General features: G+C 41.8%; 1 protein-coding gene and 1 long non-coding RNA gene across 3 annotated transcripts in view; one reads left to right on the top strand and one right to left on the bottom strand.

The window, feature by feature from the left end:
• The window catches only part of ildr2a (immunoglobulin like domain containing receptor 2a), a 125,579-nt gene that overhangs the window by 73,309 nt on the left and 24,434 nt on the right, over window positions 1-27,836 (top strand). The window lies entirely within an intron of this gene.
• Window positions 11,192-27,836, bottom strand: part of LOC144506613 (uncharacterized) — a 49,272-nt gene continuing 32,627 nt past the window's right edge. Inside the window, exons 2-3 of the long non-coding RNA XR_013499928.1 lie at window positions 14,498-14,659; window positions 11,192-11,308 (exon numbers count right to left, since the gene is read on the bottom strand). This is a non-coding gene — a long non-coding RNA (uncharacterized LOC144506613). The remainder of the gene's footprint in view (window positions 11,309-14,497; window positions 14,660-27,836) is intronic.

Genomic DNA, 27,836 nt, shown 5'->3' with positions numbered 1-27,836 from the left:
TATTCCACACGTCCGACCTCTGGATTTAGTTTTTCGGAGCCAGAGAGGTTGATCTTCAGTAATTTTAACCAAAAACAGCATTCAACCTCATCCTCCAAGGGTTAGTGAGAATGGCGTGCAAGAAATTGAAGTGCAGAGGATCTCTAATTCAGTGTTGGTTGCATCTGTTAGGGCTGCAATAGTGCAATCTGTATGTGAGCGAGGTAACATTGACAGCAACCTCTGGGTTTTTGTCATTTAACCGTGCTTGTGAGGACACCAGAAATGGGTATCAGTTTTATAACTGGCATGATCGCAACCATTTTTGGTGTGATTATGTTTTCAAATTTTGGGCCAGTAAATGCAGATTACCCAATGGTCTGAAAATCCCCCAAAAATATGGTTGTTATTCACCACAGGATGAGAAACACATTCTCAGATAGTGTTAAAAATTGAGACTAATGTGTCTGTGGCTGTCCAATCAATTCTGGATACAGATGACAATGAGTAGAAATTTACTTAAGTTGTGGGTTTTATAGTTTAAAAGCATCCCACGCTGTTCTATAGGGATTTGAATTCACAATGAAAATCAAACATTTCCACACATCAGAAGTCATAGAAAATACAAGTTCCAAATGACTCATCTCTACATTATTAAAGGGGTTCCTGTGATTTTTTTTGTTGTTGTTGCACGTTGCCAGCATTTTGATAGTATTCCTTTGGACACATCTCCAAAGAATGAGACGCACTTTATTTTTTATCTCCCATTGCCAGCAAGTAGAATATGATGCTTACAAAACATTTGATTGACTGAATTTGAAAAGGGTTTATCTGAATAGTAAAATGCATTCCTTTATTCGGTTTAAAATTCTTTGCTTGAATCCTAAACAACAGATCATTTCAAATTTATTTTTGGAAATAGTATGTCCTATTTTATGTTATCAGCCCACCTCTCCATTATGATAAATGTTTCTAGGTTAAAGCAGTTGCTCAAAGTAGGCTGTTCCTACCCCTCAAAAAGTGAGGAGGAAAATAAACATTTGAGTCGTTAATGTGCAGAATTAACACGCCTGTGGAGATGAAGGAAAAAAAAGGTGAATGTTTTATATGGGGAAATTTGCTGGAACTTCTCCCAGATGCAATAGATCTACAACAGGTTGTACATTTATATATAGCAAGATGTCCCAAGGCACTTCACAGAGATTTAATAGGACAAAAAAGTATGCTGACCCAAAGAAGACAATGTTAGGAGGGTAACCAAAACTGGGTCAAATAACATCTGAGCTGCAGCTACTGCCTCTGTCTATCTGAATTCTTCTTTTTCCTTAAAATCGCAAGGAAAGATTATCCTGGATCAGCTCCCAAATGCATCGAATCACTTGGACGCAACAAAATTAGGCACATTGGAGTGCACAGCAGCAAAAGAAGCCACTAACAATAAAAAAGTGTCTATATAAATATCTTGGCACATATTGAGACAGATTGCATAGTGAGACAGGATTAATTAAATATCTCATCGTAAAGGTTCCTCTAGGCAAGAGTGATCATAACATGCTTAAATTCAATTTCACATTCAGTTTGTGAGTTAAAAATTTTGGTGAGAGAAAGATTCAAGTCTGATGCCACTTAGAGAATAAAATGAGGCAAAGTGTGATTCACGCCAGTAGGGGGAGTGAATGGAGTCTATTAGAGTCAGGTTTATAGCATGGAAACAGGCCCTTTGGCCCAACTTGTCCATGCCGCCCTTTTTTTAAATAATTGAGCTAGTCCCAATTGCCTGCGTTTGGCCCATATTCCTCGATAGCCATCTTACCCATGTAATTGTCTAAACGCTTTTTAAAAACTCAATCAAATTTGTGAGACATGGTTTTCCACTCACAAAGCCATGCTGACTGTCCCTAATAAGTCCTTGCCTCTCTAAATGCCTGTAGATCCTGTCTCTCAGAATACCTTCTAACAACTTACCCACTACTCACGAGCCTGTAGTTCCCAGGCTTTTCCCTGCAGCCCTTTTTAAACAAAGGCACAACATTTGCCACCCTCCAATCTTCAGGCTCCTCAATTGTGGCTGTCAAAGATTCAAATATCTCTGCTAGGGGACCCACAATTTCCTCCCTAGTCTCCCACAATGTCCTGAGATACACTTCATCAGGTCCTGGGGATTTATCTATTTTGATGTGCTTTAAGACTTCCAGCACCTCCTTCTCTGTTATATGTCCACTCCTCAAGACATCACCATTTATTTCCTCAAGTTCCCTAACATCCATGCCTTTCTCAACAGTAAATACTGATGAGAAATATTCATTTAGAATCTCACCTATCTCTTGTGGATCCTAAGAGGCCTTACTCTCTCCCTAGTTACTCCTTTGCCCTTTATGTACTTGTAGAATCTCTGGATTCTCCTTTGCCTTATCTGCCAAAGCAATCTTGTATCCCCTTTTTGCCCTCCTGATTTCTCTCTTAACTCTATTCTTGCCAGGAAGCCACCTAATGACAGCAAGAGGGCACCATTGTGCTCATGCGTCTGATCTCCCAATGTACTAACTGTGTACACACTTAGTGCACTGGCAGTTATCTAACTCCCTCCACAACTCCCTGGCTGATCGCTGCCCCTTATTCATCCACCATCTCCCCATCGATCACTGCCCCGGTGATCCCTCATTGCAGAGTGCACAGCTCCCCTGGCACTGCCCTCTCTTAGGCCCCACTCCTCCTTTTAGGCCCTGCCCCTTGGCGCTGCCCAGTACCCAGTTTTTCACCTCTCTCATGATCTTACCAGCTTGCCATGTGATTGACCGGTGTGACGAGTCGTAAGATCGCGCCCTTTGAGAAGGATGCACCACCCAGAACCAACTAAGGAAATTAAGGATGGTATCACATTGAAAAGATGTATAATGCTGTCAAGGTTCGTGGTTGGCCAGAAGATTGGCAAACTTAGAAATCAGCGAAGGATGACTTAGAGAAAGAAATTGGAGTATGAGAGAAAACTCGTATGAGATGTGGAAACTAACAGTAAAAGCTTCTACACATATTTAAAAATGAAAAGTGTAGCTAAAGTCAGGTGGTCCCTTAAAGGGTGACACTGGAATTAATAATGGGAAATAAGGAAATGGAAGAGACATCATAGATGTCTGGGCCTCGGTGGGTTTGTGATTGGTGTAGGCTCAATGGACCAAATGGCCTCCTTCTGCACTGTAGAGATTCTATGATTCTATGACATTGAATAAGTCTTTATCGCAAGGGGAATGGTATATAAAAATCCTACGATTATACAGGGCATTGATGAGATCATAACTGGAGTATTGTGTACAGTTTGGGATATAGAAGGATATGCTTGCATTGGAAGATTCCTGGGGTGCAGGAGTTAACTTTTGAAGAAAGGTTTAGTAAGTTGTATCTATACTCATTGAAGTTTAGAAGAATGAGGGGTGCAGATCTTATCGAAACATGAGGGGGCTTGACAGGGTAAACACTAAGAGGATGTTTCCCCTCATTGAGGAATCTATAATGAGGAGGCACAGTTTACACATAACGGATCGCCCATTGGACATGAGGAGGAATTCCTTCTCTCAGAAGGTTGTTGGTCTTTAGAATTTCCTCCCCGGTGAGCAGTGGAGGCTGGGTCATTGCATATATTCAAGGCTGAACTAGACCGGTTTTTGATTATTAAAGGAATCAAATGTTATGGGAAGTCAGCAGGAAAGTGATCACAATCAGGTCGCTGATCTTACTGAATGGCTCAATGGGCTGAATGGTCCACTTCTGGTCCTATATTCCATGATCTTATGAACATATTTCTCAACGCACCGATCACAGTAAATTGATAGGGCTTGACCCAGACATAGTGAAGAAAAGCCAATGTGAGTTCCAAGTCAGGATGGTGTGTGACCTTTTTGGAAATTAGGAGATAGGTAGTGGTGTCCTCTTGCATCTGCTGCCCTTATCCTTCTTGGTGGCAGGAGTTGCGGGTGTGTAAGGTGTTGTCGATGGAGTCTTGATGAGTTTTTGTAGATGGTACATAGTGCTGTCATTATGTGTCAGTGTTGGAGGGAGTGAATGTTTAAGGTGGTGGTTGGGTGCTGATCAAGCTGTTTTGTCTGGGATGGTGTCGAGCTTCTTTATACCATGGAATGCACAATATAAAAGTTGTTACGGTGGAGCTGAGTCACATTAAGGTCACAAAGTCTAATTGTTAAGTAAACAGAAAATCATTCAGAGTTCTGTTGTTGTCTGGTTAGGGAATTTTGCAGATTGGAATATGTTTGGTCATCTCATGTGCAAATTAGAGGCAGAACCTCTGGTCCAGTTGCTCTTTGGCTCAGGCTTTGGTCATGTTCATAGTGTTGTTGTGTTTGGATCTAGCATCCATTTTTGTCTAATTACAACCCCTGTGAAGTGTCACAAAACATTTCAAGATTGCTTTGCAGCAGAAAATGACACTTGAAGCTGGACTTCTGCCACAGAAATAGAAAATAGGAGCTTGGTCCGGATCCTGCCTCAGGTGAGAAACTGACTGGAATTCAGATTTTGACAACAGAGAGCGCTTAACTGATACAGAGAAAGGTTTCTTATCCGAGTCCAGCCAGTGGGGACAGGAATGGAGGTGGGTCAGATAAAATGGGAGATTAGACAACCCTCAGCTACTGAGGATGCTGGTTGTCCTGAGGGAGAGATCTGTGGTTTGCTTTCCACTTCACCAGAAGGAAACAAGATGCTACAGGAGAGCCAGAGGCTTGGCATCCAGGGCAGGGCTCCCTCTTTCTTCATCAATGCCAACCTGGATCTAATTCTGGAGGCCATGAGGGAAAGGGAAGGATGGTGGGAGGAGGCCACCTTCTCATCCAGCAAGGGCACATTTCTCTTTAGCACTATTCCCAGATACTCTTCCTGCTCCTTCCCCGATAAGCTGTCTTCTTCCAGGCCCTCACCGTCCTCAAGGCCCATGTTATGGTGATTCAGTGACCACGACAATGACTGAGACCTTTGTTAGGGATTATTGGAGAGCATTGCTCAACTGGTCCAGGCACCAGAATCGTATCTTCAGAATCCAATGGTCTGCTCGATGGTTGTCCTGTTGATCAGGTGCCTTGGTTGTATTATCTCTGTGATTCTCTTGAGCTCCCATAGAGGGGTCAATAACTATTTCATCAAGGGATTTCCCTTGTCTCCTAGGCTCCATCCACGCACATTGGGGCTTGAACTAAGCTCTAAGGTAGGCTGGACTGGTGGAAGATAAAGGCGTCATGGCAGCTTCTAGCAAAGCAAGCGCACGTATGGAGGAAACTCTTGCTGTGGTTGCAGACCAGTTAGACGTTGAGATAGGGGAAGCTCTTCCAGTTAATGGATTTCACTGGTTCGTCACTGGGTGCCTTGATGGCCATGATGTGGAGGTGCCGGCGTTGGACTGGGGTAAACACAGTAAGGAGTCACTCCCACTCACCTGATGAAGGAGCAGCGCTCCGAAAGCTAGTGGCGTTTGCTACCAAATAAACCTGTTGGACTTTAACCTGGTGTTGTTAGACTCCTTTCTGCCTTGATGGCAACAAGGTACACTGTGTGTGGAGTTTGCACATTCTCTTCGTGTCTGCGTGGGTTTCCTCCGGGTGCTCCGGTTTCCTCCCACAGTCCAAAGATGTGCGGGTTAGGTTGATTGGCCATGCTAAAATTGCCCTTAGTGTCCTGGGATGCGTAGGTTAGAGGGATTAGCGGGTAAATATGTAGTGATATGAGGGTCGGGCCTGGTGGGATTGTGGTCGGTGTAGACTCGATGGGCCGAATGGCCTCTCTCTATGCTGTAGGGTTTCTAAGATTCTAAGATTCTAAGAACATGTGTGCAGTTAATAATGCCCTGCACTTGGGACAACCCAGCACTGGTGGTGAAACCAGATAGCCTCTGAACCTGTGAAGTGCCATCAGTTGTAAATCAGATGTCCTGTCCAGCCTTGGTGAAGAGGCATCGATCAGTTGGGTGATACACCAGCGTGCAGTCACCTGCAGAGGTCTGTAGCTGATCCTTAATAGGTTGCAGCAGTGAAGCAATTCAAGGTTGTGGTTACCTTGACAACTACTGGCACGGCATGGTGATCGGCGGGCGGGAGAAGATGTGAGGCCCACACTGTCGAGGGCACAGATGTCCATGACATTTGCCTAGAGAGTCACAGTCTCCTTTGGCACTGGTTTTCAGTCATTTCCAAGTATCTTTGCCCCTGCCTGTAAATCCTGTGCTCAGGGTAGTGTCTCCTTCTCCATCTTGCCCCCATCTCCCATGCCTGGGCCTCCATCCTTCCTGTGAAGGTTTCTGCTCCTCATTAACTGCTTTGATTTCTGAGGGTGCAACACTCTTTTCCAGCTGCAGTCCTCCTGGCTGTTCAGGTGGAATCCAAACTAACATGCCCACTCTTCCAGTGCCTATACAATACCGGGATTGTGAACTGAAACAGTTCTTGGTGCTTATTTAGTTTATTTACTTCGGTATTCTTACATTAACACTGCAATGAAGTTACTGTGAAAATCCCTGAGTTGTCACACTCTGGTACCTGTTCGGGTACACTGAGGGAGAATTTAGCATGGTCAGTGTACCTAACCAGCATGTCTGGTGATCTCTATTCCTCTCTCTATTCCTCCCCTGACCAGTGATGGGTTCCTGCAACTTTTTAAAATGTGTTCAGTCCTTTCATCTCTTATCAGCCTTTAAACGTATCTACAAAAAACATTCCTTATCTTCCTGACTCACACCCCACTTTCAGCTAGTCTGAGGCAGACAGCTGCAGAGTTTGGAAGCTTCTCATGAAATTTGAATAAGTGGGGCTTTTAACAAGCCCCTTAACAGACTTCATTACCCGAACTCAAGTGAGGGCAGGTTTGTTGGCCCGTGCTCCCCCACCACCTCCACAAGGAACAGAGGTGGAACATCATCATCGTCCATGTTGTTGGCACCATTTCTTTGGCCACCTTCCTCTAGTCCAACCTATTTCAGCCAACAGATATCCAACCCCTGCTGTGTAATGACTGTGCGTGATGGACATGCCATTTTTCAGTATGTTCGCCGTTCATTTCCCAAATCATTGCTGACAGGATGTCAGACAATGCTGTAATTTATAAGGAAGTGAACTCTCTCTGATGTTATTTAAAGAGAGTGAAATGTTTGGTTTGGCGTGGGAGCAGGTGCTTGATCTGTACAAATGTGAGAGGTCAAACAGGGAGTGGGTAATGAGGGGCTGAGGAGATTTAGAGAATTGTGAACAGTTTCTCGAGGGAGATAATGGGAATGTGTGGATAGAGAGTCCAAGGGGTAAGGCAGTGAGCTGAGAAGGATGATGGGGGCAGTTGATAGATTGGAGTGGTGAGTGTCTGAGCAGATTTGGATAGTGAGTACTGGAAATGGGAGATATGATAATAGTTACAGGTTGGTGGCCAGAGATCTTTAATCCAGGCAAGAGGGATCTCACAACTTCAATAGCCAGTGATGGGCTTTCCCCACGATCAAGGACCCCAGAGGTGGAAGTCCCACACTCTGTGAAAGCTACCAGCTGATCACAGCAGGAGTGTTAGCTGCTCCTGGCAATGCAATCCACCAGCGCCCCCAGCGAGGGACCCAGGCCATAAGTGAGTTAGGACAGGATGTGGTTTATAATTTGGGGGTTGCAGGGTGGGGGGAGAAGGATCTACAGCAAGAGTGGGGGGGTGAGGGGGTGGTCTCAGGGAACCCCTTTCCAAAGCAAGGTCCCTCAATCAGGCACCGAGTGGTCTTTGCATGAGGGACTTCCCCACGGAGCCCGCATGCAGGGCTTGGCTTTCTTGGCTGTCTGTCTGGTAGGTCCTCCGGTGGTGGAATGAGGTCCTTTAATGCCCAGTTAATGACTTCAATTGATGGTGGGACAGGAAGGCCATCCACAAGCTTCAAGGCAGAGGTGTGAGGATGGTGGGGTCCCCAGATACCCTTCTGCCTAATTTGTTGTCTCCTGCCTCAAAACCCGCCTCGAGGGAGGGCATTAAATTCTGCCCGAAGTGATAGTGAGCATTTGAGGGAACAATAGCAATCAGCAGAATTTAATGGTTCCCCCACCAATAGATTTGTAGGTGGCAGGAAGGTTCTGCACAACTCTCCAGGTGTGCCATCTCATCATCCTCCTGCCCCAGGGACCTGACTGCAATGTTATGGGGGAGGTTGGGAGGGTGGTGAGGTGAGGCCTAGGACAGCTTACCTGCCATCCTCACCCCAATTGATGCTCTTACATTGCCAGCGGGAGAAGTTCAAGAATGGGCAAAGCCTGGAAGACCACTCTGCTTGGGTCTTGAGTGGGAAGGGGGAATGGGGATAGAGGAGGTGCTAATCACTGTGCCACCGTGCCGCCCCATTTTTTAATATATATCTATAATTTCATCTTGTTTTAAGATTAGGAAACTTCGATGGCACATCCTGTGGGGAAATGTAAAAGCACTGAAAATTTCTGGATTTTCACTCACTGTGCATGGGCTCCAGGGGCAGCATTTTCTGGCCACCCTCGCCCCAGGGCCAGAAATTCCCGCCCGAGATCAACGGACCTTTGCACGGTCTGCCAGATTTTCTGTCCCGCCCGCTATGATTCCCGTGGGGGGACGGGATGTGAAGATTCCGCCCCAGGGGTTGCAGACAGTGCCGCAGGAAGTAACTGTTGTAGGGCGTTGGTTAAGTTCGATAGATCTGAAGAAGGTCTTGTTGTCATATGTAGGTTAACCGTAAACTTTTATTAACTACTAAAACTACATACAAATATACAGTAAATGATACACGCTGGGAACTGTCTCCATGTTTGCTTGTACACACGGCTCTATCCCACACTCAATTGATCCTGGGTGCATGCGGGCCATGTGTTCTCTTGTATCAATGTGTGGGTGGTACTGTACTTCCTCCCACATTAACCCATAAACCCTTATATTATGGTAATGAGGGTGAACATCGACAATTTTGGCATAATTTCTCCCAGCAAACACATCCTCTTCAATTGCATTTTCAGGTTAGATTTTATCAAAGCACTATATTAGTGCAATGTCAAGGGTTTAAACGGAACCTATGTACTGAGTTAACATTTTGAGTCTGGATGACTCTTCATCACGAAGAGTTGTCCAGGCTTGAAACGTTAGCTCTGTTTTCTCTCCACTGATGCTGTCAGACCTGCTGAAATTTTCCAGCATTTTATGTTTTTGTTTCAGATTCTAGCATCTGCAGTAATTTGCTTTTACCCCTGTGTACTTAGGTTTGTTCATTCACTTTACTGTTTATATGCTGAAGCAATTTGAAAATGTATTCTTAGGCATTCTCACAGTTTTGACAATAGTTCCAGCTCATGTTTCCCTGCTTTGCCTCCCTGCCAGAATTATATAGTGATACACATTTCACCCATACTGAGATCCCTCAAAATTCAAAAAAATTGGGACTTTAATCTCTACTCACGTGGTTAGTAACAATGTGCTTCATTGCTTAATTAAATGGGCCCATTACAGTTTAGGATGTATAAGAAAGGATTTGCTATGGTCAGAAAACTTTGAAGGAAAGACAGGAAGGTAGGGTTAAAATCTATCAAAGCAAGGCAGGAATATTGGGACTAATGACCTTTGCTTGTTTAATTTGGCTTTTAGAATGCTCTAGAGAAGATAAAGATTTAATCTGATAAATGGTGCTAGCAATCCCTTTAAAAAATGTAGAATTGTTTTCTCAACCTATATCAACAAGTCAAGTTTGAGAACTAATATATTGTTAAAAAAAACACATGTAATACCAGGGTTTAATATACAATAGGACCACCCATCTCGTTGGGTAAACATCTATGTGAAGTGGAACTTTCCAATTCTCACCATAACTGAAACTGCACTATAAATGAGGGGGAGATATTGGAGGCCTGAAAAATTGAATTATTTTTGGTGATGGGTATTTAAAAAATAATACCATTTGTTTCACCATTTAGATTCTAACTGGGTTTGGACTACCACCTTTGCGCATTACAAACCTGAATAGTGAGCACATTCTTGTGTGGCAGGTTTTTTTAAAATATAGTGACCCACAACCGTGTTTATACCATTACCAAATAGCAAATCTCAAAGCCAAATTGTCCATTGGGAATGTAAGGAAAAAAGAACTTGCATTTATAGAGCATCTTTCACAAGCTAAGGATGTTCCAAAAGTCGATGTAATATCTTTTTGGCATTACGTAGACCATAGAACGTAGAACAGTACAGCACAGAACAGGCCCTTCGGCCCACGATGTTGTGCCGAGCTTTATCTGAAACCAAGATCAAGCTATCCCGGAGGAGAATTTTTCATTATGTTCACAACTTCACGATAGTTGGGTGACGGTGAAATGAATTTGCATAGTTATAATGGTATGTTACTTGCATTGAGAGGGTTATAGCTTGTATGTATAATTGGTACAGAAGTGCAGCAATTTATCTACCAAAATGCATTAAGATTGACTGTACTGAGAGTTACCAGAACATGAAATACAGCATTTATCCACCAAACTCTGCAAGAGAGATTAATTAACTACAATCCGCCACTCGGTGACCTAGCTTTATGGGTCAGTCGGTTTCTCATTATGTTGGTTCGCTTATCCGTTTATTGTTCTCTACCATTTTCTCTCATTTGCCTGTCCCTGTTGATTGTTCTGAAACACTTATTCTCCTCCAGCTGATCTGTGATGCAGTGTTGTGTACTACAGCTGTCGGTGCTGCTGAGTGATTGGCTGTCGGGCCATGTGATTGGACTGAAGACAGCCAGACTCCATAATCTGTCCCTGCACCCCCCCACCCCCCCCCCCCCCCCCCCCCCACCCCCTGCTCATGGCTAAAATTGAAAATCTCACTTCTGTGTAACGCTGCACTTACACTTAAAGATAAGACCTGGAATTACTTTCCCATCTGAGATTAGCAAATCTAAAAGAAAAGGGCAGATGTTCATTTGGAGAATGTCAGCAATCAAAATACAGCTACAGCATGTAGAACCCCTTTTCAAGATTCTTTTTGTGAATGGTGAAAATGTATATTTCTATTAGCCCTTCCTAAATTAACAATTAAAGCCAAGATTTTGTTGTTCACCTTATCCTCAACAATTTTCTATATAACATTGGAAGGCATTTCCTGATTTCAAGGTACAGCGACCACAGATTTATTCTTAGTAAGGATACAAATAATAAGCTGTAGCAGTAGAGGTTTTGAAGATTAAGGCCTCTGCTACCAGCGTTTCCATAGCAACTGCATTTGCAAGGCTCTTGTCGCCTGTTAGGCCTTTGATCTTTTCAAAAGTACTTCTTTTGTGCCCTGCCTCCCTTTGCTGCTTCATCGAAGGCTTCAACGGCTTTTCGTGGAAGAAAATCGGGAAAATGGAAATAAACAAATTAATTAAACTCTCATCTTCTGGCAATGAATCTGCAACGATCTTTATCATGCAGTGGCTATCCTTTTCTTAAACAAACGGGCACACCAGTGTCTGTGACGACCTGCTGTCCGCAAAAGTTTAAAAGAAAAACGGCTTCCAATTAGGGAAGGTTGTTTGGTTTGGTCTCTCAACTTCATCTGCTGTTGGTATGACAACAATTGGGTTAAATGAATGGTAGAGTCAAAGGTCAGATATGAACTGGATTCCTCTATTCAATCTGATGCAGTGAAGGAGAAAAAGTGATTCTGCCAAGAATCATGCAGTTTTAGACTGCCAGAAAAAATGTTCAGATGTGATACGTTTCTTAACTCTTTCAAAAAAGCAAATAATCAGTTCTACCCGAATATTTTTGTGCACTCAGGGACATTAAAGGAAATTACCTCAAAGTTATGTGTTGGTTTTAAGATAATAAAAGTAACAGAGTTATCATCAACTGTGCTGAGTCTGCACGATCTCCCCGTGTCTGTGTGTTTCTCCTCCGGGTGCTCAGGTTTCCTCCCACAGTCAGAAAGACGTGCTGGTTAGGTGCATTGGCTGTGTTAAATTCTTCCTTAGTGTAGCCGAACAGGCGCCGGAGTAAGGTGACTCGGGGATTTTCACAGTAACTTCACTGCAGTGTTAATGTAAGCCTTACTTGTGACTAATAAATAAACTTTAATTGTAATATCTGACTATAATTTGTCAATAAAAGCAGGAGTATTATCAATATGGAAAAACCTGCCAAGTATGGGTTTGTCCATTTTCTCAATATTTACAACTACTCATTTTAATAAATTTGACTGGTTCCTTAAGATGCCGAAATGCCTTTAAGATGCCGATTGCCTTTGCCATCTTCCATGTCCCAACATTATGATGCCTTTTCTTGACATGCCACTGTTGTAAGTCATGGTTAGTGACAAGTGACCAACTGCGTTTTATAACGAGTATTAAAATCCCTGCAGGGGCCGTTAACGTTTAATAAGAAATTCAAACACCCAATTATTTACTGAAAGAATGAAGTGTCAAGATTCCATGGTTTAAAACAAATTAACTTTACTAGATAAGAATCAAGGACAACAAAAACTAAATAATCATTGTCTTAGGTAATTACTTACACTTTAGCAAGAAAGTGATATTAAGGCCACAGTCAGATCAAACGGAATTTTCCCGTCCTGTCCACCATGGGAATCATGGCGGGTGGGGGCAGACCATGCAAAGGTCCGTAGACCTCGTGGGGGGGGGGGGGGAATTTCCAGCCTTTGGGGCAAGCATGGCTGGAAAATCCCGCCCGATATTTTGGAATAGCGGAGCAGGCTCGATGGGCTGAATGGCCTACTCATGCTCCTATTTCTTTTCGATGTTATGATCAAAAAGCATAATAAGACACAATTACATATGCTTCAGACTAAAATCCTCAACGGAACCTCACTGTTTCCATTATAACTTATAGAGTCATAGAGGTTTACAGCAGGGAAACAGGCCCTGCGGCCCAAATTGTCCATGCCGGCCTTTTTTTAAAAAAACCCCTAAGCTAGTCCCAATTGCCCGCATTTGGCCCATATCCCTCTATACCCATCTGACCTGTTGTTGTATTCTGAGTTGATATAAACTTCTCCCAGAAAATCTTTGAAGTTTACCCTCTTTCTTGAGACTAACTTCAGACATTTCCACAGCTCTCTTGTAATGTTTGGGACTTTTCAGCTCAGGCCTGAATTTCATTCACAATTTCTGTGCAGTGAGTTTGACAGAAAATTAGAAACACCCATGGTTTCTAATAACTCTATTCTCCTGATCAACAGTTTTTCTGCAGCCCTTAGCAAATTATCTCTGAACTCAGGGCATACACCCACCAACTTGGATGCTTTCAGCCCCAACTCGAAAACCTTTCTCCAAGCTAACTATTTGTTTTCTATGAGGATTACTATAGATCTCTTCTTCTAGCTCCAAGCTAGGCAAATCTTCCAGCCTATTTTCCCTTCACGAACTCTGTCTCTAAACTGAACTTGAACTCCCACCTGCATTCTATAAGGTGAACATAAAGTTAGTATTTTCTCTTCTCAAGATGCAGGCCTGACTAAGATTCATCTCTTTTGGCTCCCTTGGCACAATGAGCTGCAAACTTCTGAAGATCACAGCTGAACCGCATCTGTGATATTCCTAGCTTTATGGAGACAGCTGTATCTTGATCCCAAAATGGCTTCTCCTATCCCCTTTTCAATGGTAACAGGAAACACCTTAACCTTGTCTCCAAGTAGAAATATTAATTAACTTTCTCTGACCACAAAAGGGGAAGGTTTCAGCACAACCATTGATATCCTGATGCCTGTAACATCTTTATGGGTTTCAGGAGACTCAAAAAGTATTTTGACTGTGAACATAGTAACAATTGTGACTGTCCTCAGATATAAATATCGGTCACCTCCCTTTGAGTCACACAACTCGAGTCATCCCTTTGGTCCTAACCAATTACCAGCCTCTACAGCCAGGTAGACTCCAACACAGATCACATGATCCTCTTATTTACCCTAAATGTAAAGATACATCCCTAAATCACAGCCCTCTTACAAATCAAAAGTTACAATCCTAAAACATATGAATAACCAATTTCATAATTCATAACACTAGAACCATTACAACAAATGCATGTCATTTTCTTTTGCAAATGTAAAAGGGTTTTTTTTTTAGTTTTGCAGTGGGCAGATCTGCTTTTTGGCATTCTAAGTGCATAGTATATATCGCAGTTCCTGCTGGTCATGTGCTAAGTTCACCTACCTATCAACAATACCCACACCAGTTTATCAAGACTGTGAGAGAGAATGATAATGTTATTAACCAGCATAGCGTGGAGTGAGTGACACTGACTGTCTGATCATTAGGATAAGCAGCTAATCTTTGATGGACTGAAATGATGTCCAGTGGCTCAATTGTACTTATTATGGGAAATTTTGACACATTTTTAATAACATTAATAGTTATTTAAAATGCCAACAACTATTAGTGTTTAAATCTTACCTGCTGCTGAAATCTGTTTTTGGGTACAAAAATAAAAACAGCAACATTTCACAAATTCTTTGTGATTCTACACCTGGAGCAGTGACTATTTTAATATATTTATGATGTTACCCTTACCATGACAGAGTCTCTCAGTGTATCTTAATGTGCTCAGGGAATTGAAGAGCTGCAGCAAGCTGCTGCAATATATCCCTCTGCTTGTTCATTCACAGGTCCATCACATTCTCCCTCTGACGCTTTGGACTACTCCCTGCTGTAGGAAACTCTGCTGCTGCATGTCTGTCTCATAAAGAGAAAACAGATAAATAAGGTTGTTGTCGTCAGTTTTTCAATGCAATTTGTTGGCTCTTCAGATGCACAGATTAATTGTTCATTCCCCGAGTTATGGAGTCATCGAGGTTTACAGCATGGAAACAGGCCCTTCAGCCCAACTTGTCCATGCCACCCTTTATACTCGCCTCTACTACTACCTCTGGCAGCTTGTTCCAGACACTCACCACCCTCTGTGTGAAAAAATTGCCCCTTGGAACCCTTTTGTATCCCTCCCCTCTCACCTTAAACCTATGCCCTCTAGTTTTAGACTCCCCTACCTTTGGAAAAAGATGTTGACTATCTAGCTGATCTGTGCCCCTCATTATTTTATAGACCTCTGTAAGATCACCCCTCAGCCTCCTATGCTTAAGGGAAAAAAGTCCCAGTCTGTCCAACCTCTCCTTATAACTCAAACCATCAAGTCCCGGTAGCATCCTAGTAAATCTTTTCTGCACTCTTTCTAGTTTAATAATATCCTTTCTATAATAGGGTGACCAGAACTGTACCCAGTATTCCAAGTGTGATTGTTACTAGAAAAGAAACTGTCTAAATCTTGTGTCACTGATGGGGGAATCATGTTAACTTTGGGTGATACTGCAAAACAGGGTGATATTAGTTCTCCACCCATTACACATTTCCTCAATGGAATTCAAACTTATGAGAGATGTATAACGACTGGCTGAATCAACATTGCCTGTTTTATACTAATGCCCAAAGTCAAAGTGAGCACCTCCCCCACCCCAGTATGCCTTAAAGACTATTGAGCAAGGTTTTTAAAAACTTTCTGGACTGCAGATATAAGAGGCTGTGGAAAAATGATACAATATGCTACTTGTGTGATATTTGACATTGAAAATGAAAATCCAGTGGGTCAGAGGATGTGCATATCAGTCACTGTTTAAAACAGTAAGTTAACATCACCAGCAAGAGTTCCTTTTCAGATATTTTCTGTGGGCATTTTTAATGATGCTACCCAATCATTCACTCAGATTGTTTTCACATTCCTTGGCATCCTTGAGACACTTTGTTTATTTTATGAACTGATAGAGTCCAGCTGTTCTGATACTGTTGGTATTTTCACAGCACCGTGAATTACTGCAAGAATGCCAAAGCTTCTTATAGCCGCAGACCGCACACCATGGGGCTTTGCATGCCACATGGAAGATTTGAATCAATGGTCTTATCAATTCAAGTACGTCAGACGGTGGTAGCAAGAAAATCAAGGTGTTCTGATGACAGTTTTTTCCATCAGTGAATCAATGGTACCAGAAGTAATTATTACCAAATTTCAAGATTCAAGGTTCGTGGGACATGGGCGTTGCTGGCTGCCCAGCATTTATTATCCATCCCCAGCTATCCGAGGGCAGCTGAGGGTCAGATACATTGCTTTGGCTCTGGAGTCACATGTAGGCCAGACCAGGTAAAGACAGCAGATTTCCTTCCCTAAAGGACATTAGTGAACCAGATGGGTTTTTACGACAATTGACAATGATTTCGTGCTCATTGTTAGATTCTAAATTCCAGATATATTTTTATTGGATTCAAATTCCACCATCTGCCATGGCGGGATTCGAATCCGGGTCCCCAGAACTGAGTTTCTGGATTAATAGTCTAGCGATAATACCAGTAGGTCATCGTCTCCCCTATTGAAGCAAAGAAGACTAACTTGTGTATAAGAAATGTAAATACAAAATAACAGAGTTACCTGCTGGTCATTGGCTGGATTGCTAGTGGTGAAATTCTATTGTTCTGACATCACTCCATTAGTGCACTCTACCACTTTGTCCCCTTCATTCACTCTTATTTTAAGAAAGATTCATATTATAGACAGATACATTATTTAAAGACAGCACCTCTGATGGTTCTGCACTGAAATATCAACCTACCTTATATGCCCAAATATTTTTGAGAGTTTTTCATTATTCCGTACTGGTAGGAACATCAAGACTACTTTGAGTTTTACTGTTGTCCTTGAACCAAAGAAGTCGTTTACATGGACACAATTAATGAATGTTTGCTTGAGTTCAGGCTTTGAAAATGTTCAGGAACCAGAACCCCCTGTGGACCAGGTATATTTAATATCAGAGTGTAGGGTCCTTTGTTGAGGAGGTCCAATAATCACTTTTTTCCTTGGAAAATAGGGTTGCACTTTGGAGGAAAAATGATAATGTTTGTGTTTACTTCTTTGGACCGACTGAACGGCATAAAAATGTGCCATTTAATTAAGTTACAATTATTAACGAGGCAAGATGCAGATTTTCTGGGGGAAAGGGAAAATCCCACTTACCCATTGCAATGCGGGGAGGCAGTGGCCTAGTGGTATTATCGCTAAACTATTAATCCAGAAACTCAGCTAATGTTCTGGGGACCCGGGTTCAAATTCTGCCACGGCAAAGGGTGGAATTTGAATTCAATAAAAAAAAAATCTGGAATTAAGAATCTAATGATGGCCATGAAACCATTGTTGATTGTCGGAAAAACCCATCTGGTTCACTAATGCCCTTTCGGGAAGGAAATTAGCCATCCTTACCTGGTCTGGCCTACATGTGACTCCAGAGTCACGGCAATGTGGTTGACTCTGAAACTTCCCTCTGAACAAGGGCAACAAAGGATGGGCAATAAATGTTGGCCCAGCCACCAATGCCCATGTCTCACGATTGAATAAAGAAATGTCACAGAATAAGATATATAACCTAACTAACTCACAGCCAACATCCTATCAATCATCTGTTATTAGTTTTTATTAGTGAAGTGCACAGTTTTATAGTTTGCTACTTCAGAAATGCTTTTGGAACATTTCTGTCCAAATAATCCCAAAGCACCTCACTTTGCAATAAATTACTTTGAAGTGCTGCAGTTGTTGTTATAGGGGTAAGCGTGGCCAGCATGTTGAGCACTCAAGCAGCAAAGAAATTAATGACTAGTCAATCTGTCTTTGGTGTTAGTGCCTGATGCTGGAGTTTGGAAGTTGCTCTTTGTCAAAAAATGTTACATGACCTCTAACCGTGACCCAGCAGAACAGTTTAACATCTCATCCAAAGAGCAGTACCCCATTCAGTCAGACTGCTCGAGTCCTGGGGGTGAAGTTTGAACCAAAAACCATCTGACTTAGGGCAAAAGGGGGCTACTGAATGAGCCAAGCCCAGCACAAAATATGACACAGTAAGAAGTCTCACAACACCAGGTTAAAGTCCAACAGGTTTCTTTGGTATCATGAGCTTTCGGAGTGATCATAAAGAAGCAGCATTCCGAAAGCTTGTGATTCCAAATAAACCTGTTGGATTTTAACCGGGTGTTGTGAGACCCCTTACTGTGCCCACCCCAGTCCAACGCCAGCATCTCCACATCAAAATGTGATAATTATTGATCTTTTTTTTAAAAGCTAGAAAACATCTATGCAATATCTTAAATTTATTGTAGGCGTACTAAATAGCAACATTTTACAGAGCTAATGGCATTTTTTAGAATTTTATGAAAATAAATACTGAATGTTCATTCTCTAACATGGCTATTTGTGGCCATGCTGATAAGTAGAGACAACAAATGTAAAACTAATAATTAACCTTAGTCCATTCAGCCTGGATATATTAGTCATTGATCATCTATGTACAGTTCTATTTAAATGGGCTCTTTAGTGCAATGCCAGACATTTTTGTGAGGATCATCCAATTGTACAATGATAGCCGAGAAGCCTAGCCAAGCCCCAGTGCTATTTGTGAAGCATTTATAACCTGCCCATTTGACAGCTGGAAACTTCCTCGATTGTCTCCCTATTTAAGAAAGAGTGGGAGGAAGCTCAGGAGAAGCATAAACTTCGTCACACAGCAGGGCCAAATGGCCTGTTTTCTGTGTTGCAAATTCTTCGTAAGCCCATTAAATATGCAATTGGAAGGATTATGTCTCATAGTCTGCCAATATATTGCATTGTTGCTGTAGTAGGTCTCACAGCATGAAAGACAACTGCAAACGTAACCTTATTTCATTTCTTTTTCATCTCCAATTTTGATCCTTTTTTTGCATCGTGTCGCCCTTAATAGTTTTAATTTAGATTGGAGAGAATCTCAAAAGTAAACCACTGAAATGAATTGACGATGTTAAGAAAAAATGACATGAGGGAAGATGATGCATCCTTGAAAAAGAATCACACAAAATGTATCAAAGCAATTCCAAGCAAAACTTCACTGTTTATTAACCCAGATTGTGTACGGGTTCTATTCTTTTTTAATGTAACAGTGCCATCTGGTGCTTCTTTGTGGCAATAAATTACAATGGTCTGAATTCTCCGATCTCACCCACGACTGGGATTCTCCAGTCCCACTGCTATGAATGAAGATTTGGCTGAGGGCTAAAACCTCTGTTCTTGCTGGCAGCAGTGGCAGGGTGTGGGACATCTGAGAATTCCGGCCAATATTTATTGAACATGCTATGTTGCAGCATTGTCATTTTCTGCGTATTTTAAGGATTTGTGATCTGACCCAGGTTTGGTTCAATATGTTTTGACCCTTATCACCAACCCCTACCCCTCCTACTCTCCACTCCCACCAATGTCTCTTACTAAACTCAAACAGAGCCATGAACCCAAATATGTGCCCAGTACCTTGCAGTTTGGATTTTGCTTGGTCCCAAGTTCATGTCGAACATTAGAAATGAACTGGTTCAGTTCAATCTAAGACTTGAATTTGAGAGGAAATATTAGCATAGTGTTTGATTGTTTCTGCAGAATTAATTGAGTCAGCACCAGTTGAAAGCATGAGGTATAAGCAACGCCTAATAAATCATAGAACATGACATCCACTAATCATGTAATACGAGGGAATCAAAAATGGCTTCAACTGGAGCATTCTAGAATGCTGCGTGGCTCAACATTCATCATTCGCTGGACTTATCAGTCAGAGTGGGGAAAAATGAATGATTCGATGATGGATCAACAATTCTGCCAACCTATCCTTTCATTATCTATTAAGTGCTTTTGTTAGTAATTCCCAAAAATCAGTGCTGGAAATACTGATGATCATTTATGAAGAAATTATAATCATTTATGTAAAAAGTAAAAACTAGTACAAACTAGTAATAATCCCTCAAGTTGATAACATAGCATGAGATCCAGACCAATGCAGGAAGAATCATAGAATACTACAATGCAGAAGAAGGCCATTTGGCCCATCAAGTCTGTGCCGACCACAATCCCACCCAGGCCCTATCCCCTTAACCCCCATCTATTTACCCTGCTAGTCCCCCTAACAATAAAGGGCAATTTAGCATGGCCAATCAACCTAACCTGCACATCTTTGGAGTGTGGGAGGCAACCGGAGCACCCGGAGGAAACCCACGCAGACATGGAGAGAACGTGCAAACTCCACACAGACAGTGACCCGAGGCTGGAATTGGACCTGGGTCCCTGGCGCTGTGAGGCAGCAGTGCTAACCGCTGTGCCACCGTGTTTGAAGAGTTTGAACATGTAGAGTTCACACTCCATCCAATCCAAGCCAAGATGGATTCACAAGTTCATGATCTCGACTATTGGTATTATAAAAAGAGGAAATATTTCATTTCCTTGCGAGATCATTCTTCATTTGATAAGCAGATATAAATTTTATACCCACAAGAGGTAACACTAGAAACCATGATACCTAAACTTCTGAAAGGATTGAAATGTCTGTTGGTCTTGTGCACAACAACAGATGAGAAGTTTATTATTATTTATCTGAAATCCTGGTTATCCAGATTTTTTTGAAATGTCTTTTGGGTAATTTCTTCCATTCTTTCAATATGATGTGTTTAATCAAGTCTATATGCATTGTTGTTACTCTAAACTGCAGTTTCAACAGGAAGTAATTGTTTTGGTGAATGGCATTGATTTCAACACACAATTGTTAGCAAATGTAGCCTTAATCTCCTGCATCAGTGGTTTCAAGGACTGAGCACATTTCAGTCACCAGTACAGATTGAACTGTACTCCATTTATGCTTAGTAATCATATTTCTTTCTCTTTTCTCTCTTTCTCTCTCTCTCTTTCTGATTTCCTAGGTAGGAGTGAAGTGGTTGCAGATCTGTTGCCCAGTTTTGATGTAGAGATTATGCCAGGTACTGGTATTTCTTCTGAAGTCCATTCTATCGCTCACACCACCAACCCTCCTTCTTCCCCTCCAATTCATACTCAGCATGAATGTAGTTTATTTGCTATCACCTTTTAAGCAAATTGCTATCTTTTGCTTTTGTTTTTGGACTGCAGTGAGATTTATGTATCAAATAGATTTTAACAAATTTGATCAGTTTGCAGAGAAACAGTGGATTCAATTTAACATAGGGAAATGTAAGACCGGGCAGAGGATTGGTTGATGTGATAAATTGGAGCATACTTACTGGAGAGAGATCTTGGGGTTTTAGAAGTCAGGTCATTAAAACCATCAGCACAACATTCCCAGGCTTTTTGTTTTCAAGGTAAACAGAATATTCGGATACGGCATAAATGGGGCGGCACGGTGGCACAGTGGTTAGCACTGCTGCCTCACAGCGCCAGGGACCCAGGTTCGATTCCCGGCTTGGGTCACTGTCTGTGTGGAGTTTGCACGTTCTCCCCGTGTCTGCGTGGGTTTCCTCCGGGTGCTCTGGTTTCCTCCCATAGTCTGAAAGATGTGCCGGTTAGGTGCACTGACCCGAAGAGGCACTGGAGTGTGGCGACTAGGGGAATTTCACAGTAACTTCATTGCGGTGTTAATGTAAGCCTTACTTTTTATGATTAATAAATAAACTTTAAATACAAAGGGATTGTTTTCAAACTATATTTCACCCTGATGAAACCTTTCTGAAGAATTGCGAGCGGTGTTAGTCTCTATTTGAAAAGAAGAACTACATTGTTGATCCTTGAACAGAAGTTAATGATGCAAGAGGTAAGATTCACCACCCAGGATCTTTACTTTCTTAACATAAGAAATTTCTGAGATTCTGAAAAGATGCCAATGGATTGAATAGCCGCACATGTGACACCACTATTCAAGAAAGAAGCAGCAAATTATAGGCCAGTTGGTCTAACTTCTGCCATTGGGAAAATTCTAAAATCTATTATTAAGGCGATAGTAGGAAGGCATTGAGAAAATCACACTACAATCGAGCAGGATCAACGAGGTTTTGTGAAAGTGAAACTGTATCTGGCAAATTTATTAGAGTTTTTAGAGCATGTAATAAACAGGGTGGATCAGGGGGAACCAGTAGATGTAGGGATGAATTTTACCGTCCCAACTGCCACGGGAATCGGAGCGGACGAGGAGTGGACCATGGAAAGGTCCGTTGACCCCAGGCGGGATCGTCCAGTTTCGGGGCGAGCGCGGCCGGAAAATCCCATCCGTAGTGTTTTTGGATTTCCAACGGGTATTCAGTAAGGTGCCACCTAAAATATTTCTGCAGTTGATAAGCGTTTATGGTGTTGGGGATGATATGTTGGGGATGATAGGGGATTGCCAAACTAACAGAAAACAGAGAATTGGGATAAATGAGTCATTTTCAGTTCAGCAAATTGGAGTACTGCAGGAATAAAAACAGAAAATGCTGGAAAAGCTCAGCAGGTCTGGCAGCATCTGTGGAGAAGGAACAGAGTTACAACCTAATCTGTATGCTATACGGACTCGAAACATTCACTCTTTCTCCCTTCACAGATGCTGCCAGACCCGTTGAACCTTTCCAGCACTTTCTGTTTTGATTTCAGATTTTCAGCGTCCACAGTATTTTGCTTTTATATTACCAGAGTACTGCAGGGATCAGTGGTGGGGCCTCAACTATTTACACTCTATATTAATGACTTAGATTGAGGAACCAACAGTATTATAGTCAAATTTACTGATAATATAAAGGTAGGTAGGAAAGCAAGTTGTGAGAAAGATATAAAGAGCCTGCAAGGGGATATAGACAACTCAGTGAGCGAGCAAAAAGTTGTTAGATATATTGTAGCAAAATGTCCACTATAGCAGGAAGATTAGAAAAGCAAAATATCATTTAAATGGAGAGCGGATGCAGAATGCTGAAGTACAGAGGGATCTGGGTGTCCTTGTATATAAATCGCAAAGATATAGCATGCAGGTACAGCAAGTAATATGGAAGGGAAATGCAATGTTTATTGCAAGGGAGATGGAATATAAAAGGAAAGAAGTCTTACTACAGTAAACAGAGCATTGATCTGATTACAACTGCAGTACACTGTACAGTTTTGGTCTCCTTACTTAAGGAACAATATAATTGCATTGGAAGTAATTCAGAGAAGGTTCATTAGGCTGATCCATAGGATTAAAGGGTTATCTTATGAAGAAAGGGTTAGTAGGTTGGGCGTATACTTGTTAGAGTTTAAAGGAATGAGAGGTTGTCTTATTGACACATTTCAGATTCTAAGGGGGTTTGACAAGCTAGATGCTGACAGGATGTTTCCTCGCATGGGGGAATCTAGAACGAGGGAGTACAGTTTAAAATTAAGGGGGTCTCCCATTTAAGGTGAGGAGGAATTTCTTCTTTCAGAGGATCATTAGCTTTTGGAATTTCCTTCCAGAGAGAACAGTAGAGGCTGGGTCGTTGAACATATTAAACGCTGAGCTGGAGATTTTTGATTGACAATGGAGCCAAGGGTTATTGGGGCTAGGCAGGAAAGTTGAGATAAGGTCGTAATCAGATCAGCCACGATCTTATTGAATACAGAGCAGGCTCAAAGGGCTGAACGGTCTACTCCCACTCCTATTTCTTATGACCCATGTATCCCGACTCTCCTTCTCCTGATAGTTAGCCAATCCTCTGTTCATGCTAATATATCACTCCCAACTCAATGAGCTCTTATCTTTTGCAGAAACCTTTTATATGGCATCTTTTTGAAAATCTATTGGGAATCCAAATACACTACATCTACTGGTTCCCCTTGATCCACCCTGTTTATTACATCCTCAAAGAACTTGAAGAAATTTTCCGAACACAAGTTCACTTTTTTACAAAACCTGCTTGATCATGGTATGATTCTTTTGACGATGAAGCAGAAGATGACCATACGGCCCATCATGCCCGCTACTGCTGTAAAAAGTGATGGACTGAGGGAATACGATAAAGTCTAAAATTATGAACAGTTTAGAAAAATTGAATCCAAGTATACTTTTCTGCCATGTGTAAAATACAAGCACAAGGTTGTCCTATTTACAAATTAAGGACAACAAATAAAATTAGGAAATGCAGGAGGAATTTTATTTACTAAAAGGGTGGTAAGCACGTGCTACAGACTACTGGAATGGGTAATAGAATGTGAAATTTCAATGCATTTCACAAGATCTTATCAATGTTTAAAGGCAAAACCTTTCTCATTTATTGGAAAAACATGAAAGAAATGCTGTGGATCAGTGGGCTGGATGAACTGAATGTTTCCTTTCTGCCTTCATTGCCATTTTAAACCGATAAGAATTACATAGTTAGTCACTTTAGCTTAAACCTACTCAGGGTCATCAGAACGATCTACCTGACAATCTAACATACAAATATCCCCACCTGTAAACACTAATTTTCCTCACAGAAATAACGTCACATTCCCACAAATAAGTCACAGCCATCTTAGAAGATTTGCTTAACTGTACAGAAAGTGGAATGAGAAAGTGTTATCCTCTCACATTGTGATTTTTAAAAATAATTATGCACTGTTGATTGCAATTAATCTTTGACCACCAAATCTTATTCAGAGATAGGAGAAAATCATTACAGGTTGTCAATTGTGAAACAGAAGCTGAACACTCAGTCTCTTCGTGGTTACCTTCCTCCAGAAGATCCAGGCAAAACTGTCTCTTAGTTGGGCGTTGGTGCCTCCAGCAATACCATCTTGCTTATCTCAGTGTTATAGTCAGTGTTGATTCTGGAGACAATGGAGATTATTCTAAGGTAATGGCCAGAACTCTACCACTTTGCCCATCATGGAATTGGAGGGGGCGAGGATCTGACAACAGGCGGGAATTGACCTCGGGTGGGAATTTCTGGTCTCGCCCAAGTGAGGTAGTAAAATCCCAATGGGTGGGATTTTCCAGTCCTTCCCACTGACGTGATTCTCTGGGTCCCACCAAGGAGGGCCCCTTCAGGGGATTCCCAGATGGTGGGGTAGGGCAAATGATAGAAAATACCGTAGACCTCGGCGATACTGGAAGATACCGGCAACTGCCAACAGCGAACTGCCTCCACCACTGGAAAACACGCCGCAGGGAGGGTGGAGTGGGGGTGGGGGGGGGGGAATCCGAGCTAATGCACCATTTCTTTTAATTTAACCTGAGTATCCAGAGACCTCAGAAATCTATCTTTATTTTCAATTAACTTTGTTAATAACAGCATCGCATTACCTAGAAACTTTCATGAGCCATTACTAATCACACCAAAATCTTGTTCCTTTCTCAGCTTTGCCAAGAATTTCTCCAATGGTTTGGTTGGTAATTGCAGTGTGCGCCTCGGCCATAATGGCCAAAAGATCCCAACTGGTGCTGACCAGCTTTCCTGGAGGCTTTTCGCCTCACTGAACTTCTGACCTACCCTGAAAAAAGGTCCTTTGATGTCCCATGAAGCTAGGTTTCACCTCATTCCATATTTCACTGCCCTACTGTGAAATAATCATCATGCACATTTCATACTTGCTGTTTGAACATGCATAGCTTTACATTTATCTTCATCAAATCTTTCTGCATAACTGTTCCAGAAGTTTCTGAATGTAGCATATTCCTCTGATCAAGTCAGAGAGGGAAGATTTCCTCTGTTTGTTTGTAGAGCTAAATTGTAAATAGGTCTATTGTGAAGATAAGATTAATTTTGTTTAAAAGGCGCAGAGGACATTGTGACTGCATTAAATTAACAATTTATTGGAGGGAAGGATCTATCCGTTATTGGAATTCCCATGTGAGCGCAACATGTTGAAAGATGAGAGAGATAATGCAACTCAAGTAACAATTTAAGAATTCCCCAAGCCTCAAAGGAAAGATCAATTTTGCTTTGGGATCACACATGGCAAATGTGGGAGCAGGGCTGCTATACTCTAAATATCGCTCACTAGAAGTAATTACTTCCATGTGTCATAATGTAACAGCAGTTGCAAATCAAAATCAAATAAAATTTGCATTTATACGTCTTACCACATTTCTTATGAACATCCCAAAACTCTTAACCATACAAAGAATTACTTTGAAATACAATTATTGTTGGGTCGTTGAATATGATAGTACACAAGGTCCCGAGAAATGAGATGACTGACTGCTTAATGTGGTCTTAGTGGGTGTTGGCTGATAGTATTTGGCCACCATCTTTTCTATCATGCAATCTTTATCATCCACTGGAACCAGACAGATAAAGCCATGTTTAAGATGGCAATTTTCAATAATGCAAAACTCGCTCAAAGTTTCAGATTATTCACTTAAATCCGGCCGTGAATCCAGAACCGAAATGCTATCAACTGAATTAAGATTGCATTGCGAAACTGAACATCAATTTGATGAAAACATCAGAAATGGGCAGCAAAAAAACTTTGTATTAAGTGACATGAGATGATAAATCGGAATATTTCATTTATTAGAGAAAATGCTGGAAAATCTCAGCAGATCTGGCAACATCTGTAAGGAGAAAAAAGAGCTGACGTTTCAAGTCCAGATGACGCTTCGTCAAAGCTGGTCATTTGGACTCAAAACGTCAGCTCTTTTCTCTCCTTACAGATGCTGCCGGACCTGCTGAGATTTTCCAGCATTTCCTCTTTTGGTTTCAGATTCCAGCATCTGCAGAATAATTTGCTTTTATTTCATTTAATAGTACCGTAGTTTATAGAAGGAAAAGAAAAAGGGATGTTTATTCTCACTGTACTACTCAAAGGGCTTTATATACAAAGGAATGGATCCATGGTTTGGTGTGTTACTTGTAAATTATCTGATCTTTCCTGCTTGCTGCTTTACTTATTGTTGCTGATCTTGTGCGGTGCTGTTAATGCCAGGATGGTCTGATAAAAAGAAAGAGAGTTACGAGGCACATTGTGCACTATTCCCAGCAGGGATTTGCTGCCTGAAATCTTTTGTTATTGATTTGAAACAAAAAATATGCTTTTGAGTGGGTTCCATGAGAAATACATGTCAGAATGCCACGAATAATAAGAAATAAACCACCGAGTGATGTGGGACAGCATAATTCACAAGTGGTGTAATGATGGGATAATTATGTTGGCTGTGACATGAATAATTTATTTACTATGATCCACTGGACCTTGATGCATATTCTATTTATACTGGACAATGCATTTATTTATATATACAGATGTTACTCATGAGCAGTTGGGGAGGGAGGGGGGATCTGGAGCACAATTATGGTGGTTAAACACTAACCTGGCCAGTCACTTTTACAGCCTTTGCCCAGGTATTCCCAATGGGAAAATGTTACTAATGAATCCTGGAGCTATCTGGAAATATTCCTAGATTGGCAGCTGCATGATTTAATTAGTTTATTCCCTTTGGAAGAGGCCACATTTTATTGAAATAAGCCGAAATATCTAAAAGTCCAGGGAAAAAAATAGCATGGACTTTGTCATTTATTTCAATTATTTTATTAAGATTGTTTGGTTGGCATTTATATGTGAATGTGACAGATACTCTTATAGAAATAGGTAAGAAAGAAAGCAAGAAGATGCCCGTCACAACCTCAGCTGCCCCAAAATGTTGTACAGCGAATTATGTACATTCAAAAGTGTCATCATGGTGACATAGAATCATAGAATTCCTACAGTGCAGAAGGAGGCCATTTGGCCCATCGAGTAAGCACCAGCCACAATCCCACCCAAGCCATATCCCCATAACTCCATGCGTTTACCCTGCTAATCCCCCAGCACTAAGAGTCAATTCAGCATGGCCAATCCACCTAACCCACACATCTTTGAACTGTGGGAGGAAATCGGAGCACCAGGAGGACACCCACGCAGACACAGGGAGAATGTGCAAACTCCACACAGGCAGTGACCCGAGGCCGGAATTGAACCCGGGTACCTGGCGCTGTGAGGCAGCAGTGCTAAGCACTGTGCCACCATGGCAACCAATATGCCTGCAGCAACGTTCCACCAGAAGGAGTGAGGAAGTAACCTTGGGCGGCACGGTAGCACAGTGGTTAGCACTGCTTCCTCACAATG

This window comes from Mustelus asterias, chromosome 17, assembly GCF_964213995.1.
Source record: "Mustelus asterias chromosome 17, sMusAst1.hap1.1, whole genome shotgun sequence".
Classification (NCBI taxonomy): Eukaryota; Metazoa; Chordata; class Chondrichthyes; order Carcharhiniformes; family Triakidae; genus Mustelus; species Mustelus asterias.
Note: the sequence above shows the minus strand (reverse complement) of the source record. Positions and strands in the feature narration are given on the sequence as shown.